This window comes from Tenrec ecaudatus, chromosome 15, assembly GCF_050624435.1.
Source record: "Tenrec ecaudatus isolate mTenEca1 chromosome 15, mTenEca1.hap1, whole genome shotgun sequence".
Lineage (NCBI taxonomy): Eukaryota > Metazoa > Chordata > Mammalia > Afrosoricida > Tenrecidae > Tenrec > Tenrec ecaudatus.
The window spans coordinates 9031458-9054458 of NC_134544.1; the positions used below are offsets into that span (position 1 = coordinate 9031458).

Here is a 23001-nt window from a genome sequence, read left to right on the forward strand (position 1 = left end):
TTCTGTTCTCACTAGACCCCAGCTGAACATAGAGCATAGTGCTATGATTTGTACTCTGGTTGAATTGTTTTATTAATTATATTTGTGTTGAAAGGCAGTAATGTTACTTTGAAGACTAAGGCATCCCTGATCCAGGTCAGGGTATTATCAATTGCCTCATATGTATGTGAAAGTTGGGACATTGAATAAGGAAAAGTAAAGAAAAATTGATGCCTTTCAATCATGGTGCTGGAGAATATTGAAAGTGCACAGACTGCCAAAAATACAAACATCTGCTTGGAAAAGAAGTACAGCCAAAATGCTCCTCAGAAGCAAGGATGGTGAGACTTCATCGTACATACTAGGGACATGTTATCAGGAGACCAGTCCCTGGAGAAAGACATCAATCATGCTCAGTGAAGTAGCGGGGAAGCTAAAAAGTGGAAGCCCCTCAACAAGATAAATTGGCACAGTGCTGCATTGATGAGCTGGGACAGGAGAACAACGTGAGGATGGCACAGGACTGGGGGTGATTCCTCCCCTTGGACAGAGGATCATGATACATTGGAACCAATTTGAAGAGTCCAATGACAACAACAGCAATGACATTTCCTGCCAATTTATATCCAATGGAACAGGCACCATTCTATTTGGTTTCCCTTTGTTATTCCGTTTACTTCACCCCCAAACATAGAGCAGGCACTATTATTCATGTTTTCAGATGAGGAAACAAGCAGAAAAAGTACTCCTTACCTGGAAAATAGAGGTAGGGCCCTTAACCATGCACTGGAAAACCCATGAATATCTGATTTTCTAAGTATTAAAAATAAACACTGCCATAGAGTTGATTCTGACTCATCCCAACACTGTAGGACAGGATAGAACTGTCACTGCTGGTTTGTGGGACGATGACTTTATACCGAAGCAGCAAACTTCACTTTTCTCCCTGCAGGGCACGTGGTCGAGGATAGTCAGCTGTGGCTAGCAGGCCAACGCGCAGCCACCATGCCACCAGGGCCCCTGCTACTAAGTCTTTACCAAACAGGTGGTGAGCGAACTCATAGAAGAGGTGGCAAAAGATGACACTGGTGCAATGAGAAGCAACAGAGAGTTTCAGCTAATGCTGTGCACTCATTCCCAACCCAACAGCGCTGGGTCTTGGCATAGCTTTCTCTTGCAGCACGCACACTTTTACAAAAATCCTAGTTTTAAAATTATTTTATTAATTTTAATATTATTGTGTTATGCGTAAATGTTATTTGTATATTTTATATTAATATAATGTTTACATGTGTATAATCGATATTATATCAAGGCTAATGTTTATATTATGTGTCTGATTTGTTAAAATACCAACATGTTTTCATTATTTTCATATTCTTTTTTGATTATTGTTGTTCCCATGATTTCAGTCAGGAACCTAAGACTCATCCAATGAGTTGTTCAGAATAAGGGATCAGTAAGGGATGCAGTCCCCTGTGCTTCAACCTCCTAAGACTTGGCAATTTGACTGTGTCTGTCTAATACAAAATGCATGAAGGGCTTCAAAAAATTTGTTTAAAAAACAGAAATAAAATAGACTTTTCTGATGGACATTTTAAATACACCACATAGTGAACTCAATTTTGTAGAATTTAATTAGGGGCAAAAAAATAACCCCAACACTGAGGACAAATTACTAACCTACTTCCACACCTATATTTTCACTAACTTCATCCCAGTACTTACATGCTCCTAGGCTTTTGTGTGCAAGTCTTTGTTCCAGAATTACCTTCATAAAATTAATAAATTCATTTTGATGCAATAATGCCATTTTCTATGAGGTTCAAGTATTTCAATCTGCCAGTTTATCTCTAAGGAACAAAAATTCTCCTTTATTATCAAGACACAAAAAATTAGAGTTTATAGTGAATGAAAATTCAATTGTTGATTGTGGTAGGGGTGGAAAGTAGGGGTGGCTATCACAACCATTTTAATTAGCATGAGTTAACCATAACAAGGGTTATGGTTAATGGCTAAATTAACTATGCATATTTCTTCACTGATACTATTGGCCAATGCCACTGCGATCAAGTCCATTCCAATTCACAGGGACCCTACCGGGTACAGTAGAACTGTTACTTACTTATGGGTTCCAAGGTTGTGCATCTTTGGGAAGCTGCTGGTGGAATCAAACTATTGTCCTTTCAGTTAACAGCCCAATGTGTAACCAACTACTCTCTTGGGCAAGTAGCAGTAATAAGTCCATTATCTTGTGAGTTGATTCTTACACTTACAGGACACAACAAATCAGGTTTTTCACTGCATTTTTTCTAAGTGCTTATTCCCAGGAAGAGAATGATGCTGGTCGTGCAGTCACCTGTTAGTTACAAATGTTTGTGTTGTTTCAGTCACATATCTAAAATCTAGTTAAAAGTATAATTTCACAACACTTCATGTCACATATACACTTATTACATAATTTGATATGATATTCAGCCACATTTTCATATAGGAACCAATTAGGCTACTTAAAATTGTTTATCTTTCAGGTTTTATTGTGTGTCTTGCCTCTGAAGCTCATGGATCTCTCTATCCTTGTTCTTTTGAGAATCTGGTCCTGCTTTTACATCTGGTAGTCCTTCCACTTCATTTTCATGTTCACCATGAAATGTGTTTATCTGAGCGGAGGGTGGAAACAGACCCCTAAGTCTATCATGACATGATGTCACGTTAGACTTTCTTTCTTATTTTTCCTTTTTAAGTCTTACTTTTTTTGTTCTGTGGATGCTGGCAGGTTGTGCTGTGAATGTTCTTATTATTGTTGTCGAACCAGTTATTTTTGTACTTGTAAGTGAAGGATCCTGAGGTGTGAGAGGACAAATTAGCAAATCTGAATTAAGTGATTAAAAAACATGAGCAAATCCCAGTTATCACCAGAAACTCCTGAACAAGTTACCGGCTGTCTTCTTACAATAAAACAATTAAAGCCAGTCTTTTGTTCCTGAATATTAGCATGTAAGCATCCTATTTACTTTTATTTTAGGGAAAAATAATGTATTGACAAAATAGAGGCACATCTGGAAATTGAAGCACATAAATATGTAGGTGAAAGAGATGTTAAAAATCTGCAGAGTGAATTTGTACAAGTTTTTTTTTTAACCAGAGGTTCTTAGTAAAAGAACTAAATTTGGTAACTATCTAAATATATAGATAAACACACATCATACTTTGTTTTGTTAGCATGATTTTCACTAGAATACTTGGGTAAATCCAGTATTCAAGTTACATACGTGGTTTGAAATCCTGTAACAAATTTAAAACACAAAAGAAAATCACCTACCTATTTTAATAACCTACCTAATTTAAAATCACTTATTTATAAAATAAAAACATTAATAAAAATTAATAACATAATTTCTAATTTTGCTTTTCTTGTGGATAGCACTGTGAAGTATTCACTAGCCTTCAGGAATTGAATCAGACAGGTACAGTCTTTGTTTATACAACTAGTAATCTCATGCATTCATTAGGAACATTCACTATCCTTGTGTAATATCTGTATCACTGATTCTGTTTACCTAGAGAACCCTTACAAAGAATACATTGAAATTATTTTCTGAAAAGCAAGATGTAAGTAGAAGTATGCTAAAGGCAGAAACACAGCAGAAGACCCATCAACCAATTACATTAGAAAGGGGCTGCAATGGGTGTGGGGGGCGAGCTTCTTTTTCAACAAAAATTTGGAGAGAGTCTGCATTCAGAACTGGTACCAGGGAAACTAAATGTGACATCAGGAGATGATTGCAGGAAGTTCACTGAAAGTCTATTTATGTAAGTTCCTCCCACTTGATGCAAATCAGACAGCGTGGCCTTGTACCTGACCAGAACAAAATGAAGTCACAGTTAAAGAAAACAATGAGTTACAAGGATAAAACGACAATAAATTAGATAATTTGAATGAAGCAATGTAGTCTCTAAGGCATCTTGTAATGGATTCCCCTTAACAAAAAAACTAAGTTTGTTGACTCGCAGCCCCAAAGTGGCCTGTGACCCATACTAGGCACGGATGGTCAGGCAGCACTGCCCCTGGGAGCCTCTGACACTGTCGCTTGAGGGAGTCAAAAACTCTGTTTTTTAACTTTTAGAGTCTTCATTTCTAATCCATAGGGAGGGAGCCCGTGAGTTGCATTGGGTTTGTCTGGGGGACAAAAGCGACATCGAACATCACATGATGCCACATTAGACTTTCTTATTAGCTCTGAACTGCTAACCACAAGGCGAGTGGTTCAAACCCACCATTCCCAGGAGAAAGGGAAGGCTTTGTCGTCTCTTAAGATTCCTAGCCTTGGAAACCCAAAGGGACAAGTCTGGTCCATATCAGAGAGTCACCGGGAATCGCAATTAAATCAGCAGCTGTGCGTTTCATATTATACTCATCAATAAGGGGTGTCTAATTATTTCAGATTTTTAAAGAATATTGAAGATTATCCTCGGAGCATCTAAAATGTGTACAATCCCCCTTTCTATGTAAAGATTGACTTTTAAAAGTTAGAAGGTTGCCTGCCGCACAGTTTCAAACGTTAGTCCTGCCACCTCTCCTTTCTAGACCAAAATGCTGACACTGGCCAAATTTCTGTTTGGAGGTGCAGCCCTCCTCCGGAATTGGGCTCACTTGTCCCTTTCCTACCTGTTTCTGTTGGTGTTTTTAGGGGACATAGCATCAGTTCCAAATCATAGTGACCCCGTGTACAAGACAAACCGCCTCTGTAGGCATCTCGAAGAAGGCATGCTATAACATCCACCTCAGATCTTCTCCCACAAACTTGTGTTTCAATCAGCCTTCACCATCCCACCAAATGGAGATTCCACTCCATTGTTTGATCATGTCAAAAACCCTGCCTGATTCTCAGTTCCTTTCTGTCTTATATCTTTGCAAGAACATGCCACATCCAAATGGAAAGCAGATCCATCCAGCTGAAACTATAACACTATATGCTCAGCATGTAATAAATCCAATCCCTTGCCTCAAAAAAAAGCCTCTACCACCCTGATCCAATGCCTCCCCCCTCTTTCCTGGGCCTTGTTTTCATAGCTGCCTTACTTCTTGCTCACATGATGCTCTACGTTTCTTCCATTCTCAACACAGCAACCCAATGAAATCTTCTAACCCGGTAGTTTGGTGCTCTGCTCAAAACATTCCAGAGACTTACCAATCGATTCAGAGTCCAATTCCAAGTCCTTACTAGCTGCTTGGGCTGTGCCCTTTCTTCCCTACTTTCCTTCCTTCCCCCATCCTCTCTCTTTCCACTTTGGTCACTTTGCTCTTCTCACTGTTCCTTGGACACTCCAGTGATGCAAAAGCTTAACAGAAAATAGAAATAATAAATGAGATATTGTACAGCTAAGATCATTAAAATGGTATATCAGGGGAAATGGATTACAGATTAATGATACTCCCTTGAACATGAGTTATTCTGATCATTTAAAAATTAGACTTTGGAGTCAAAATAACCTTGCTTTTACCACTTACCTCTTCAACTTCAGGCTTAGATTAATGGAAGTGTATTCAAAATCTATTAGTAGCTGAGACGTTGAAAGCAGTGTCCTCGTAGATGCTAAAGATTATTAATTTAGCAGGATTGTGACTGTCATCCACAAATGATATATGCCCTTAGTTACATTAAAAGTGCCGGAAATAGGAGGTACCTGACTCATTTCTAATGAGTCAGCATTAGAAAGAATTTCCCAAGTACATGTCATTTTATTTAATATTTATTTAGTATTTTGTCTTATAAGGATCCAACTTCCCAAGGTTGTACCCTCATATGATCATACCCAAATCATTCTGAACAATTGGCTTTTCACACTGCAGCAGTTTTGAAACATTAAACCAGGCAACTTGCCATATCTCTGATTTCAGTAATATCTGCCATCATTTGGCTCTGAGGAATTAGCCACATTTTCTATAAATATGCATTCTGGCATATTCAGCTCTGCATGAGAAGGAAAAATCTTTCTGAAGATTATGTCTAAAAAAGAAAATTATTATGTGATTTATGAATAGAATATTCTTTCTTAGATACCATTAGAAAAGAAAAATCACCACTTCACAAAAGGCACACAAATAAACAAAACACCCTTTTATTTTCATATTACTTCACATTTCAGCTTTCAGAGTAATCCAAAAGAGGAGGCTAATGGAGTCTTGTACATTCAGTTCTGATGCGATTATGTGTTGAGTATTTATGTTGGCATTATTAACCCCAAAACATGACTCACTCTCCCCTGAACACCAAGCTCACCACTTCTCCAATAAGGACCTTGCACTACATGTAAGTCAGATGCACAATCTTAGAACAACATCTTTGGAATTGCAAGATGCAACACAAATTTGTTCTGCTTTCCCTCTATGAAATTCTAAAGTGTCCCTCCTGAGTCAAAGGACACTTAGATATTCCCAGGCTTTGCTAGCTTTGGTCTAACTGGAAAACTCACTCAATGGCTATTCCACTCCAGTACCAGCAAGTCTCCTCTCCTGCATCCCCTCATTGGTATACATGTAGCTGAAGCTAGCACATCATTCCTTCACTTGGTTTCTCACCCACCAGCATTTACTTGTGCAGCATCTTCTATTCAGGTTGCGGAGAGAGGTGGCACGAGAGAGTCTATTTCTAGCACGACTGGTCTCTGTTCTTTTTTTTTTTTGAAATAATTTTATTGGGGACTCAGATAGCTCTTATAACAATCCATACATACATCCATTGTGTCAAGCATATTTGTATATATGTTGCCAACATCATTCTGAAAACATTTGATTTCTACTTGAGCCCTTGATATCAGCTCATTTTCCTCCTCCCGCCCCACCTCCTCCCTCACACACCCTTGATAATTTATAAATTATTATTATTTTGTCATATCTTACACTTTCCGACGTCTCCCTTCACCCACTTTTCTGTTGTCTGTCCCCCAGGGAGGAGGTCACATGTAAATCCTTATTATTGGGTCCCCCTTTCTACCCCACCTTCCCTCCACCCTCCCAGTATCACCACTCTCACCACTGGTCCTGAGGGGTTCATCTGTCTTGGATTCCCTGTGTTTCCAGTTCCTATCTGTACCAGTGTACATCCTCTGGTCTAGCCAGACTTGTAAGGTAGAATCGGGATCATGATAGTGGAGGTGGTAGGAGGCATTTAGGAACTAGAGAAATATTGTATGTTTCATCGTTGCTACACTGCACCCTGACTGGCTCATCTCCTCTCAACAATCCTCCTGTAAGGGGATGTTCAGTTGCCTACAGATAGGCTTTGGGTCCCCATTCTGGACTCCACCTGATTCACAATGATATGATTTTTTGTTCTTTGATGCCTGACGCCTGATTCCATCGACACCTTGTGATCACACAGGCTGGCGTGCTTCTTCCCTGTGGGCTTTGTTGCTTCAGAGCTAGATGTCCACTTGTTTATCTTCAAGCCTTTAAGACTCCTGACATTATATCTTTTGATAGCTGGGCACCATCAGCTTTCTTCACTACATTTGCTTATGCACCCACTTTATCTTCAGCAATTGTGTTGGGAAGGTGAGCATCATGGAATGCCAGTGTTCTTGCATTGCGGGAGTAATTGAGTGGAGGCCCAATGACCATCTGCTACCTTAATACGAAACCTTATAGCTCTTACAGCTGTTAGTTTCTGGTTCCTCTCAAATGCCTCAAAGCTTGACTCACTTTTGTTTCCCATATCTTCATCTCTCACTCATTCCTCTACCCTCTGCTTCTGCTGCCATCAGTATCTAGCCCTCCAATGCACAACACTCAAGCTTCACCTTACTACCCATACGTCACAAAAATTTTACATTGTTAACAAAGCTGATTTCCCTCTTGTTGTGCTGGATTTCCTACAATAACAAAACCAGCAATTCTTAAGTGCAGCCACTCAATATCATTAAATTTAGTCCAACTCCTACTGGCAGGGTAGGGCAAGGTCAAACTCACCCCTTTTGGTTTTTGAGGCTGTGTATCTTCACAGGGCTAGAAAAATGTCATCTTTTTCCCAAAGAGCAGCTGTGGGGTCAAACTGCTGACCTTGAGATTAGCAGCTCAAGGTTTAACTCACCATGCCAGTGGGACTTATGTATAGAGAGGTTTATTTCAAGGAAATGGTTAATATACTTGTAGAGATTATCATGGTCCAAGTTTAATGGTCAGGTGTCAGACTGGAGGGTTCTCTAATTCACACAGCTCCAGGGCTCATGGGCTCCAGAGGCTGATGAATGTAAGACGGGCAGGTAAGATCGTAGACTAGCAGCTCATAGGCTACAGAAACTATCAAACCCTATGATAAAAACTACAACAGTCTGCTTGCTCAAATCACAGTATTCAAGCTGGATACAGGAAGAAGAGAGTTTTTCCAGCACAAAGTCAGAGAGTTTTCTCAGGAATTCCATAAATATTTGATGCAAACCACATCCCCAAGAAGATGCCCATTTTAGTGACCCATGGCTGAGTATCACATCATAAGAGATGATCTCATTATTGCGTAATTACAAAACCTGAATACCAAAGCCCAGTCAAGTTGATCATATTTCCATATGCTCATATTTCCATATAATTATCTCAGCAGTACATTGACAGGGAACTGCCAGAAGTTCATGCCAGATTCAGAAGAGGACATGGAACTGGGGACATAATTGCTGATATCAGGTGGTTCTTGGCTGAAAGCAGAGAATACCCGAAAGATGTTTACTTGTGTTTTTTCTGACCATGTAAAGGCATTCAGCTGTGTGGGTCATAACAAACTTTGGGTAGCCTTGAGAAAAATGGGAATTCCAGAACACTTCATTGTGCTCCTGTGAAAATTGTATATGAATCAAGAGGTAGTTGTGTGAACAGAACAAGGAATTATTACATGGTTTAAAATCAAGAACGGTGTGCATCAAGACTGAATCCTGTCACCATACCTATTCAATCTCTATGCTGAGCAAATCATCAGGGAAGCTGCATTATATGAAGAAGAATGTGACATCAGGATTGGAGCAAAACTTATTAACAACCTTCAATATACAGATGACACAACTCTGCTGGCTGAAAGTGAAGACTTGAAGCCCTTGCTCATGAAGATAGAGGTTTGCAGTCTCCAGTATGGATTATAGCTCAATGTCAAGAAGGCCCAAGTCCTCACAATTGGACCAATAGGTTATATGACAAATAGAGAAAAGGATGAAGTTATCAAGTATTTTTTCTTGCTTGTGTCCACAATCAATGCTCATGGAAGGAACGCTGAAGAGATGCAAAGACGTGTGGCATTAGGCAAATCAGTGGCACAAGACCTCTTTAAAGTGTTGAAAAGCAAGGATATTACTTTTGTGACTAAGCTGTGCTGGACCCAAGACATGATATTTTCAATCACCTCTTAAGCATGTGAAAATTGAACATTCAGTAAAGGAAACCAAAGAAGAATCTATGAATTTTAATTGTGTGACTACAGAATATTGAAAGTACTGTAAACTGTTAAGAGGACACACTGATGCCTTCATACTAGTATAGGCATCTTTAATTTGACCCTGGTGATAAGTATTTGCTATGAAAGAAGTCAGATTGTAAAACTGAATGTTGAACAGGTAGACAGTTTCTGGTAATATCATCATATGCTTATGAAAAGTGAGGAATATAACAAAGATATGTTCCTTAATAGAAATTCACTCTCAAACTCATTGCAACTGGGTTGATACTAACCTATTGCCATCCCACAGGACAGGCTAGAATCGCCCCTTTGGTTTCCCGGACTGTCACTCTGCGAGAGTAGAAAGCTTGGCTGGTGGTTTCTAACCGCTGACTTTTCGATTAGCAGCCCAGTCAGTGCATAACCACTATGCCACCAAGACTCGTTTGTCTCACTAGAAGGAACTATAGTGGATTAGGGTTAGTCAGCAGCAGGGCAATGTTCCACAATGAACTATAAGCATACAGACGTGCCTCCAAAATTTCTTGCCATACATCATTTCCCCGGAATTGTAGCCAATATTCCTTCATGGAATTGTTTACCCACAAGTACTTGGGATCCAAACCAAAACTAAGATCCAAACCTTTTCTGTTCAATCAATTTCAACTCATAGAAACTCCACAGGACAGAGGAACTATCCCACAGAGTTTCTACCGCTATCGTATTGACTGAGTCAGACTGCATGGTCTTTCTCCCAGAAGGGCCGGATGGGTTCCGTTCAAGCTACTGACATTCCCACCAGCAGCTGAGCATGGTTCTAGAGCTTCGCCATGACTCCTTCCCGGAAGAATCAGGACACAAAATTAATCAAAGGGATGGCTTCAACCGCTAGCCTCTTGCTAATGTGTGCTTTACATTTTTTCAATTTGTCTTAAATAGTAATGATACATTTCTTTAGATTAAAAACAATAAAGTTCACAGTATACTTTAAACATTGACATTTTAAATAGATTGGTTGGATTGAACTTTACTTAATCCAGTGATATCCAAGGATCATAGGTGGGTGGGCAGAGAGGGGAGGCATTAAAAAGTCTAGGGAAAATTCTATTATCTTTTCATTCTAATTTTTATCATTTTTGGGAAACCCGCTTGTATGATTTCTATTCACCATTATCTATATTTTTTAATTTATATTGGTAATTTCATTTTGAATTTGTATTTCACTTCCCCCAGATTATCATGCTATGTGCATGTTTACACCAGACAATGTTTTCATTCTATAACATACCTTAAAACCTGTCTATGTTACACTGTAAGGCTTAAATGTAAAACAATAAAACAAATTTCTTTTGATTGAATTATCTTTAAAGTTATGACGGGTACATCATTGCTTAAAAACAACATAAGACATTATAATTTTTCCTAAGTAATTATTAAATATTAAATACTAATTTTCTAGAAATGCATCTCTTAATGGACTGAATAGGTATCATTTTTCTCAACTAATCTGTATAGTCACAAATAAAGTTTTTCATTAATAGAATGAGATAAAAATAATCTCAGTTTTATACCTTTTGTGTTAACATCAGTGAGAAAGCTGATCTCACAGTTTAGATAGAAATTGAAGGTGTTGATATAGCTGGGATTGTATATATGTACATATGCATATTATGGACATGCATACACATATTAAAATATAGACGTAAAAGAGGGTTTCAGAAAATCATGGAAAATGGAATTAAAGGATAATGGATTTTCCATAAATTTTTAAGTACCCTCATATATTTCAAATATACTTCCAAAAAAGCCCAAGGGACCAGATATAAGGCATCATGCAAAAAAAAAAGATATAAGTGTGTGTATGTATGTGTATATATGTGTATATGTATATATGTATGTGTATATATATATTATATTAAATGAAGGGGGAAGTGCAGAGTGGAGACCCAAGGCCCAAGTGTCGGCCAATGGAGATCCCCTCATAGAGGGGCTTAGGAGAGGAGATGGGTTAATTAGGGTGTGAGGTAGTATCGATGAAGAACACAGCTTTCCCCCAGATCCTGGATGCTTCCTCCCCCCAACTACCATGATCCGAATTCTACCTTGCAGGGCTGGATAGGACAGAGGCTGTACACTGGTACATATGAGGGTTGGAGGTACAGGGAATCCAGGGTGGATGATACCTTCAGGACCAAGGGTGTGAGGGACGATGCTGGGAGAGTGGAGGGTGAGTGGGTTGGAAAGGGGGAACTGATTACAAGGATCCACATGTGACCTCTTCACTGGGAGAGGGACAGCAGAGAAGGGGGGAAGGGAGACCCAGGATAGGGCAAGATATGACAAAATAACGAGGTATAAATTACCAAGGGCATATGAGGGAGGGGGGAAAGGGGAGGGAGGGGGGAAAAAAAGAGGACCTGATGCAAGGGGCTTAAGTGGAGAGCAAATGCCTTGAGAATGATTGGGGCAGGGAATGTATGGATGTGCTTTATACAATTGATGTATGTATATGTATGGATTGTGGTAAGAGTTGTTTGAGTCCCTAATAAAATGTAAAAGAAGAAAAGAGAAAAAAATGATTAGGGCAAAGACTGTACAGATGTGCTTTATACAATTGATGTATGTATATGCATGAACTGTGAAAAGAGTTGTATCAGCCCCAATAAATTGTTAAAAAAAAACTATAGTAATAAAAACACTGATTGTGAATTAAAAAAATTTTTTTTTAATCCATTAAAAGGAGAATCGGTGTGGTGGGCGAGGGTGTTGTGAGTAAATAGGAGGAGTCGGATTGTCAATTTATAAATTTAAACCTGCAAAGATTAGATTTTCTGCAGTAAACTAGCATGAGATCTTTCATCAAACATTATATTGAGTTGCTGACCAAAAAAAATCAGATGAGGTGCAGGCGGGGCAGTGGGGAGGTGGTCAAAGGGAGCCAATGACAAGTGCTTCAAGAAGGAAGAGAATGATTCGAAACTGATGGTGGTAGCAATTGCACAATATTGCTTGATGTGATTCAACTATGGAAGGATAAACTCTAATAGCTCCCAATAAAATGATTTGGGGGGGGTGGGCGGAAATAAAGCCGACTAGAAATTAAAGCATCAGTTGGTAGGCTCTTATGTAGAAGGTTACTTCCTGCAAGACCACTCTCCAGGGCCACGGCGAAGAGCCCACCATTTGGGTAAAGGCTGATCAATCCTGCAAGCACCACCCTGCAGATTATTCAAGGACCACTCTGAAAAACGAGCTTCAACTAACCAGTTCACCTAGAGCTGAGCCTAGGTGGTGTTGAGTAACTAAGAAAGCTAGAAAAGAGGGTTTGTGATATTACCTCATGAAAAAAAATCACGAAACGCACTATAAATGTATGCAAGTACATGCACATACATGGGTTTGCTTTAAGTATACATATTTATACATACAAAACGGTTTCAAAAACTTGTGGGAAAATTCCACTGTGTTTAAATTCCACTCCTCCGGGAACTTGTTGAAGCCCCTTGTAGACCTGTGTATGCGCATTTGTATATGAGCCTATGAACCTTGCATCGCAAATCAACTTGGCCTGGGTGATATAGGAGGGGAAGAGAAAGGACTGCAAAAACCTACATGCAACACAGACTCGGACACTTAAAACAAAATAATATAGAACAGAATGTGTGCTTACAGACTTGTGTGTGTGATTACATACAAATAAATAGTCATTTAAAGAAGAAGAGAGTGCATGATTTCTTACACGTTGGATGAAATCTGTACCCATCAAGAAGTCAGCTAGTTTTGTTCTAACCTTCCATTCATTTTTTAATGGAGTTTTAGAAGCTGGCATTGGAGTTGCTTTGAGGATAGAGGTAAGATGCTTTGTTCTGACCACCAATAGGAACATCTGCAATCTTCTACTTGTAAAGAGATAAGGACTTCTTATTTCTCAAATAACCAGCAACAAGAGAAATACATTTAAAATATTATACATTGCTCTTCCTCAAATGTTCATATTAAAATTTGTTGGAAGGTGAGGATGGGTCAAAGATAATATATAGGTAGAAAGATAAACATGTGTGTTACATATATTCCATTCTTTATTTTCATTTCCACAGAAGCCTTTTTTAATTGTGGTCTGATAAGCATATCATACACTCAATAGCTCCAACATACCAAGGGGAGTTGGGCAATCATCATCGCCATCAACTTTGGCAACTTTTCTTCTTTCTTGTACCACTGATGTTGACTCCTATTCCTTCCACCTTCCCCTTCCTTGCCCCAAGGCAATTAGTAATCCAGCCCTGGTGCCACTGTCAAGTATGCTCTGAGCTACTAACCCCGAGGTGGGGATTTCAAACCCACTAGACATCCTCTGGAGAAAGTTGGGACTGGCTGCCCGCTACAGGTCTCATAGCCTCGCAAGTCCTATAGAGGGGAACTATGGTCAGAATCCACTTGATGGCAAGGGGGTTGGGGAATTTTATTTTTTAATAAGCTTTTAACCTTCACTGAATACTGATCTCTACATTTTCTACCCCCACCTCCACTGAAGTCCTGAATCTTTTAGCTCAGAAATCATTTAAATTATAAGACATGACAGTTCTTGGGCGAGGGGTGGGGGAAGGCCTTTTTGATTTTTGTTTGTATATAAACATGTGTTTTGAAGGGTCAGCATGGTTTAACCATTGCCTGATGCCACCCAGGTTCGTTGCTGCGTTGTTGGGTATCAGAGAGCAGGGTCCACTCCCGGTGTTGGTCTGATTGGTAGGTGACATGGAGTCAGTTCCCGCTGCTAGGGACCTTCTGTGCAACAGAACAGAGCACGCCCCAGTCCCACACTGTCCTCACAATGGGCAGTGTTTGACCCATGGTGGCAGGCACTGTGTCAATCATCTCCTCGATGGTCTTCCTCTTCTTCCCTGACCTGCTACTTCTCCCTCTCAGCAGCTATGACACGGGGAATATTAAATGATCACAACGGAAAATGGTTTATAGCAGTCAGGCTGTGAGATTTCAACTTCACCAAGTCAAAAACAAACAAAAAAAGAAAATAAAAAAAATAGGAGTGAACTTTGATGATTGTAGAAGAGGGTGGATTTCTGCAGAGCCTCTGAAATGGAAATGTTTTCTTTTGTTTACAGATTCTGTCATGTTTCTATTAAACATGAGAGAATGGCCCGTGCTTCTGTCAGAACTTATTTTTCATGTAAAAAACAATAGTATGTAAATAATTTTATCCCTTGACTGGAATGTGACACAGAAAGTAAGATATCTGAATCAGATCTCAACAAATCTGTTTTTTAAAGCACGGATTGAAAACTGCCAAGATTGTTTTAGTCAAAATGATTACAGATCATTTCACTTTAAATCACAAATCACCTGTTTCTTCATCAAAGGGCACGAAGAAGAGAATAAATGTTCATCTCCTTCGTTTGCCTGTTTTTTTTTCCTTTTTAAAATAATTTCATTGGGGGCTCATACCACTACAATCACAATCCATCCATCCATTGTGTCCAGCACATTTGTACATTTTTTGCCATCATCATTCTCAAAACATTTTCTTTCTACTTGAGCCCTTGCTAGCAGCTCTTCATTTTCCCCTTCCTCCCCTCTCTCCTCCCTCACGAATCCTTGATAATTTATATATTATGATTATTTTATCATGTCTTACACTGTCTGACGTCTCCCTCCACCCATTTTTCTGTTTGTGAGGGGGTTATATGTAGATCCTTGTGATTGGATCCTTCTTTCTACCCCTCACTTTCCCCTTCCCCTCCTGGTATTGCTACTCTCATTATTGGTCCTGAGGGGTTTATCTGTCTTGGATTCCCAGTGTTTACAGTTGTTATCTGTACCAGTGTACATCCTCTGGTCTAGCCAGATTTGTAAGGTAGAATTGGGATCATGATACTGGTGGTGGTGGTGGTGAGGAAGCATTAAAGAACTAGAGTAAAGTTGTATGTTTCATTGTTGCAATACTGCACCCTGACTAGCTCATCTCCTCCACATGATCTTTCTGTAAGGTGATGTCAGTTGCCTACAGATGGGTTTCAGGTCTCCCACACATTCACAATGATTATTTTGTTCTTTGATGCCTGATAGCTGACCCCATCGACACCTCATGATCACACAGGCTGCTGTGCTTCCATGTGGGCTTTGTTGCTTCTGAGCTAGATGGCCACTTGTTTATCTTCAAGCTTTTAAGACCCCAGTCACTATCTCTTTTGATAGCCGGGCACCATCAGCTTTCTTCACCACATTTACTGGTTCACCCACTTTGACTTCAGCAGTTGTGTCGGGAGAGTGAGCAGATGGTATATCTTTTGATAGCCGGGCACCATCAGCTTTCTTCACCACATTTGCTTATGCACCTGCTTTGTCTTCAACAATTGTGTTGGGAATGTGAACATCATGGAATGCCAGTTCAACAGAATAAAGTGTCCTTGCAATGAGGGAGTACTTCAGTGGAGGCCCAATGTCCATCTGCTACCTTAATACTAAACCTGTAAATATATGAACACATCTATTTCCCCATTATCATATGTGAATATATTTACTTATGTACATTCCTGTATCTAGACCCCTATAAATGCCCTTTGCCTCCTAGTTCTTTCCTCTATTTCCTTTTACTTTCCTCTTTTTCCATTATCATGCTCAGTCTTCTTTTGGGTTTCAGTAATTCCTCTTGGTTACATTGCCCTTGATAAAGTCCTATCAGGCCTCCTACACCTTCCTTGCCATTGATATTGGATCATTTGTTGTTCCCTTGTCCCTGGGTTTGTTAGCACCTACTTCCTTTCCCCTGTCTCCCCCTCTCCCACATCTCCCCAGAACTGTTTGTCCAGTTGTTTTCTCCTCCAGGTTGTTTATCTCATGTATCTTATCTAGATAGCCCTGCAGATATAATAATATGCACAAAAATAATACAGAGCAAACAAAAGCAACAAAAGAATACAACAACAAAACCAATGACAAAAAAGAAAAAAGAAAGAAAAGCCTGTAGATAGTTTAAGGTCTGTTTGTGGACCTTTAGAAGTGTTTTCCGGTCAATCTGATGGGATGCCATGTCCTGGCCCCCAAATCTATTTTTGATATTTCCTCAGGACTTCCTTGCTCTGCTCCCCTTGCTGTTCTGTTGTGCACAATTAGTGTTTTGCCTTGGTGTGGTGGGGTCAGATCGGGCTCAATTACCACACTGTGTCTCCAGTGTTGTCCCCTGTAGGGCTATGGGTCAGTGAGGGATATCATGTCTCATAGTGGGGTCGGCCATAAGGTCCTTTCTGTGCATTGGCTGCTCTGAGCATAGATACTGTCCTCAAGGCATGGTGGTCCAGGATGTGCTGCACACTCTCTTCCATTAGAATTCCATCTTCAGGGAGAATCAACACTACTCCCTCATTCATCTCTTGAGCATGTTAATATCAGGGATGGGTCTCAAAATGGTGGGTTTCACATTTCTCAAGGTCTTCTCTACATAGTTTCAAAATTACACTTAAACTTGTATGTAGGACATTAGCTCCTTTTTGTGCAAATAAGTCACCACAAGGGACACTCGGGTTTTCTTATTTGGCAACTTGCTATGTGTAAATCTACTTCTCCTCTCCGCTAACATATGGTGCTCCTGGAGTCTTTGGGGATGGGAGTCTGACCTGTGCAAATCTTTCCCACAACCAAATAGCTGACAAAATCACTTTTCTTCTTTGGAGTTGTGTGTCTTTTTATGTAAACAGTGTAAGATATCTAGAGTCAGCAAAAATCATCTCATGCATTACAAAGGAAAAATAAAGTCAGATAAATAATAAATAGGTCCAAAGAGAGAAGTCATGATAGAATCAGTCCTAAAGCAAGTCCATGCCTTTATTATCTACCTGTGTTAAGGCTAGCTGCTAGTATCCACTGAGCATGTTTGTAGGGTTGTTGCCAGGATCCTTGAAGGACCCGTGCAACAGAGAGGCCCTAGACATCAGTTTCTTCAGCATCTCTATAAATCTGTCCACACAGAAGTAGGAGCGTGCCTCTTTTCCCTTGTAGAACTTGAAGTGATTTCATTTAAAGTATCTAAATCTATTGTCTCAGCTACCTTTATATTAGCACAGTCTTCCCTCTCCCTAAAATACACCTCAAAATTATGTTGTAAGTTATATCTACAAACAGATATGGATAGAGTTAAATAAAGGTGAAAAATCTCATTTCTATATTAAAGTCACTAATTAGGAACATACAACTGCACTGGTGCCAATTTCATTAGCAAAAGAAGAGACCCTGACTGATTGGGAAAGAGAAGGACTTGCCGCTAGTAAACCCATCAGTCAGTGAGGTTGGTCTTTGGGAATTCCCCTGGACCCCACAAGCTCTGGCATTGGGAGCTATTTAAAGGGAACACATTGAAAAGGGGGAGTGACCATCAGAATAATGTACTTTTGAAACACAGGTTTCAAAGGATCTGTATGAACACATTTCACAAGTATAGTCAATTGTTGGAGCCATTCGGAAGTATAGTCTATTGCTGAAGCCAAAATGTTGGTTTTGGCCCACGGGATTTGGTTTTTCTCAGATTCCCTCATGGCTTGTGTGATAGTTGGATTTTATGCCAACTTGCACTTGTGAAGGGGGTGGAGTAAGGGGTGGAGTACAACCTGTCAATCAGGTCTTGGCCTGATGGTGCCTCCTGGGAGGTGTGGCTTTATGGTAAGAGAGACACTGAGACCATCTTCCATATCTCCCTGCTAGACACATGGTTATCTTCACAAAGGTATAAGTATTAGAGTAAAATTCATAAAAAGATATGATTAAAAAATCATGATTGACCAAGAAAATTTAAAGCCCTTTCCCACTTTTTTTGGCCAAAAAATCTTTTCTATGACGGAAGGAACCAAAGCTATTGATTGCTAACACAAAGGATCAGAGTTCTTTTTGATCATTATTGCTTGGTTTTCTAGACCATGAGACCTAATATCAATGACATCTTCCACATGTTTGAAATTCATAATCAAATTCCAGATCAGTATATACAGGCTTGCAAAAGAAAAACTAAGAATGAAAGTAAGATGGGACAGCGACTATAGCATGGTTACCTGTACCATTCCTTGTCTCCATTGCACACACACACTTATTTAAACTACACAATTAAAGGCTTATGTTTTCTCTGTTCGGAAAAGCAGTGTTTAAGAATAGTTCCCCTATACAGTTTGTATCAGACTTTCAAATATATATATTTTTAAATCTTGGTCTATTAAGCACATCTGTTTCCAATTCTAGAGATTGCTAATCTTCCATCAGCACTTCTTTCCCGAGCTTGTGCTTGCTCTGGACAGTGTCAGGGTCTAAAGCAGAATGAGAGTTGCCTTCTACACCTTTTGGAGATAGAGAGCTATGGTCAAGGCTAAGGAGAGGGAACAAACATTTTGCAAAAATGGAATCACTAAGGGAAACGCTCATGAAATCTCAATGAGTGCATCGTGGTTGTGGACCAACCACATGGGGATTTAAATACTTTACTCTTATCATTACTGTTCATTGCCATTTCTAAACAGAGCATAAAATTGTTAGAAAAGAGCATAGATCAAGAATTACATGTGCCTAAATATATTTCTGTTTTCAATTTTTAAACACTTTTGAATTGTATTTTTTCAATAAAAATAAGTTAAATCTATATGTATACTATTTTAAAAATAGATCAAAGAGCACAAATTATTTCTTTGTTAGGGTATGGAAGCCTACAGGTATATGTATGTACAAGGAGAGCCTCCTGTCATAGTGGTTATGTTGAGCTGCTAACTACAAAGTCAGTAGTTTGAAACCACCAGCCACTCTGCTAGAGAAAGATGAAGAAGCTATTGATACCCATAAAGATTTAAAGTCTCAGAAACCTGTAGGGGAGATTCTACCCTGCTCTATGTGGTCACTATGAGTCTGAATTGATTGGATGGCTTTAGTTATATGTATGTGTGTATACATGTAATATAAATATAAGAAATTATTTTAAATGTAATTCCAAAACTAGTTAATCTTCATTTCAGCCTTTACAAAATTTGAGTGTCTCTGATAAAATGCCTTCTGTGACTGTCATTTATTCAATGGAGCCTGTTGGTACTGTGGGCTACTAACCTCAAGGTCAGGGCCTCAAATGAACCAGCTTCTCAGCAGGAGAAAGATAAGGCTGTCCTCACCCCCTAAAGATTCACAGTGTCTGAAACCCTAAGGAAGTAATTAGTGCTATTTTGTCAGAGAAGATCACTTCAATGAGTTGGAATCAACTAGAGGACGGTGGGTGATAGGTCATATGTTAAAAATATCCTCTTCTTTGGTGCACCCGAAACCTTCACCCAACAGTTTATTGATTCAGACACACATTCCCTAATGTTAAGGTATCCTTTATTCTGAAAACCTATCAGCTCAACTATGAAGAACATGCTACAGATAACAAAATCTATTTCTCTAAAAGGGCATAGGAATATGAACTCGGTTCACACTGTTGAATGCTACTTTGTTTTATTAATTTTTTCCTCACCTATCAAAGTTCATTCAAGGAGCTCTGATAGTGCTGGTGGCTAAGCATTGGACTGCCAAGCACAGGCTGGCAGTTTAAAGCCACCACCCCTCGTCTTGGGAGGAACGTCCCTCCTGGGAAGTTCCATAGCCTCAGAAACGCGGTATAGGCTGTCTATGCCTCAAATCAACTCCATGGCAGTGAGTTTGGGTCCTGGGCATGTGTGTGTGGTGCGGGTGTGGGGGGGTTGGGTGCAGGGGGTCACCTAAAATTTCTTTAAGCAGCTTCCCATTTGCTATTCTCCTCAGGAAAATCACCGTTGAGCAGAAATTGTTGAATATTTGAATGTGAGCATATTGCTTTGTAAACTACTTCACGGCTTTTTCCAAACAGTTGCTTCAGCAGTACTAAATAACAGGAATGCGAACATGCCTGGCAAATGAGTTGCATTCCTAAGTCTGCACTGCCCTCTAGTGGTATTGTAGAGTAAATGCATACCTCATTCTTCATTATAGTAAAAGTGCATTTACCTTTCTTAATGAAGTGTAGACTTACTACCTTATAGAGTGTCTGCAAGAGGGCTTCAAAAATTCCCTTGGAATGGAAGTCAAAGATAACGGCATTTTCTCACGGATTTTTGAAGGTCTCTCATACATGCATGCTCCAAGCATCTGATGCTTTCTGATGTTTCTCTGCAGCAGGTGAATGTGTTACCAGGCTTCATCCCTCAAGAAGGTGTGCACAATGCAGCACCTGTGACCCAAAGCAGTGGGAATTCAAATGGATGTACATACGTGTCTGTGTGTGTGTGTGTGTGTGTGTGTGTGTGTGTGTGTGTGTGTGACAGACTGAAGGGGAGCCCCAAAGTGTAAGATGGAAACAAAGCCACCTTGATAAACTAACAGACAGAGTCAGAAAGGACACATGCCCTTAACCCATTTTGTTGGATTCACAAAATCCTCACTGAGATAGAGAACATTTTCCAGAGGCTTGAACTAAACTTTTGCTGTGCTCAGCGAGACTCCGTTCCAGTGAAGGATGGTTGGGGAGTGTGTGGTATGTGGTTGGGCATCCTAGAAAAGTCCATCATCCCTCTGAGTCTCTGGGGTCCAGAGGTAAGTGTAACCACTCCCGCACTGGGGCAGAATGGCCACCACCCTCCCTGGCACTGTGTGCTTCGTGTGAACGACTCCAGAGAGCGGCATGCGGGAGAGGAGGGTCCGTGAACATGCCCACTTGTGAAGTCAATGAACTGAGGTAAAGACTGTGAGAGCTGCATTGGGACCACCTTGGAAAGGCTTCTCAGTGGTTTGATAGTAAAGATCTAGTATCACACACACACAATTTAACCCGATGTAACAAACTCCACGATGCAATCTGTGGTCAGCAGCCAAGCAGCTGGAAGAAGAGTAAGGTGGAGCGCAACCCCCTTTACACAGCCCACACTCCCAGTGTAAGTGGAGGCTTTCCTCAGAAGGGTGGCATACTTCCTATAGAAACAGATGCTATGAAAAATCATCTTGTTTTTTGCTCAGTCTTGGTTTTGCATCTGGTTAGTCCACGTCCAAGTCTTTGGACTTGAGCCAAGGCCTCGCCATACTACCTGCCAATCCCTGGAGCCATCTGACCCAATACCAGACCTGCCAACCTTGGAGTCCTCTGCAGCCCGTGGTGTTCCTGCCGATGGTGGGTTCATCAGTCCCAGCAGTTACAGGAGTCAGAAGCCTCCAGCTTAGCATCTGACCCACAGGCATGAAATAGGATTGCACTTACCTGCTTCTACAACTATGTGAGCTGTTTTATTGGTATGATTTTTTCTATTGTCGCTTAATTTGCCTCTCTATAGAACCCACCCCAGCAAAATTACAAACCTTATCACTGAATAAAATCAAGCATTAAAAGCCCTCATCTGTGATTTCATAAGCACAAGAGTATCATTAAATCTGAAATTGATGGAATAACGTTCTAGAATAAGTTAAGTAGTTCCAGGCATGGTTATATAAAAATTCAGATGTTCAACATCTTTGGACAAATATATCATGGTTGATTTAAAATCATTTAGCCTGTCTTATCACGATCCTAAACCATATACTCACATTCTACCCCACATTATCTCAGTGTTTTACACAAGAACATTTACAGTACATTGTTTTCAGAATAGATGTTCATAAACTATTGAAAATGAATGATTTCACAACAGAAATTTGTTGGCAAGAAAAACTTAGAAAGATAAACCACTAATCCTGAAAAAATTTAATGCTAACTATACAAAGAAACTCAATAGGCACCAACTGCTATATCAAGAATGAAATAGCATTGTCTCCGGTGTCCTGGTGGCAAACACGAAGCTGCAACCTGAAGAAGTGCAGCAGTTGGACCCCACCAGCAGGAAAGACCCCACCAGCAGGAAAGATTCCACCAGCAGGCGAGACCCCACCAGCAGTTGGACCCCACCAGCAGGAGAGACCAAGTACTCTCTTGTTTCTGAGAGATCAAAGACCTAGAAGCCTGCGGGCATCTGTGCTCTGGCCTGAAGGTTCACTGTGCATTGGAATCAACTCAACAGCAGTGGGTTGGGTTTGGTTTGGTGAGAGTGATCATTTAAAATAAGTGTGCATTTGACCACAATGTCTTGGTGCACAGGATAAATCATTCAGCTGTGTTTTATTTTTTTTTATTTAAAAAAATTGCTGAATGATTTGTTCTCAATTGAAGAACAACTGGGCCTTAAAAGGCAGTCCCATAGTCACGAAATACTCTTCTAAAACATCTGGGGAAAGTTTAATTCGATAAGGCAGTGTTTTATGAAATTAGTCATTTGGCACATCTTAATGAATAATTAGAAATGGATTTGCTAAGCACATGATGCAGCAGAGTGAAGAGGATGTGTTCTTATTCAGCAACAAGTCCTCATTGTAAAAATATGGATTCAGTCCAACTATAGTCCTTGTAGTGTAAACTTACATAAAACCAGTTAGCTTTTCTCAGTTACTCTTAGCCTACTAATACATTTTTGACAATTTCTAAATGATATAGAGGAAATGTCTAGCAATGCCCACTACTGATGTACTCACTCACTACCATTGAGCCAATTGTGACTCAAGGTGACCCCATAAGACAGAGAAGAATTGC

At 39.9% G+C, this 23001-nt stretch overlaps 1 protein-coding gene across 1 annotated transcript in view; it reads right to left on the reverse strand.

Moving 5' to 3' along the window:
- CCDC102B (coiled-coil domain containing 102B) overlaps positions 1-23001 on the reverse strand; it is a 208778-nt gene that overhangs the window by 171053 nt on the left and 14724 nt on the right. The gene's annotated exons all lie outside the window — the stretch shown is intronic.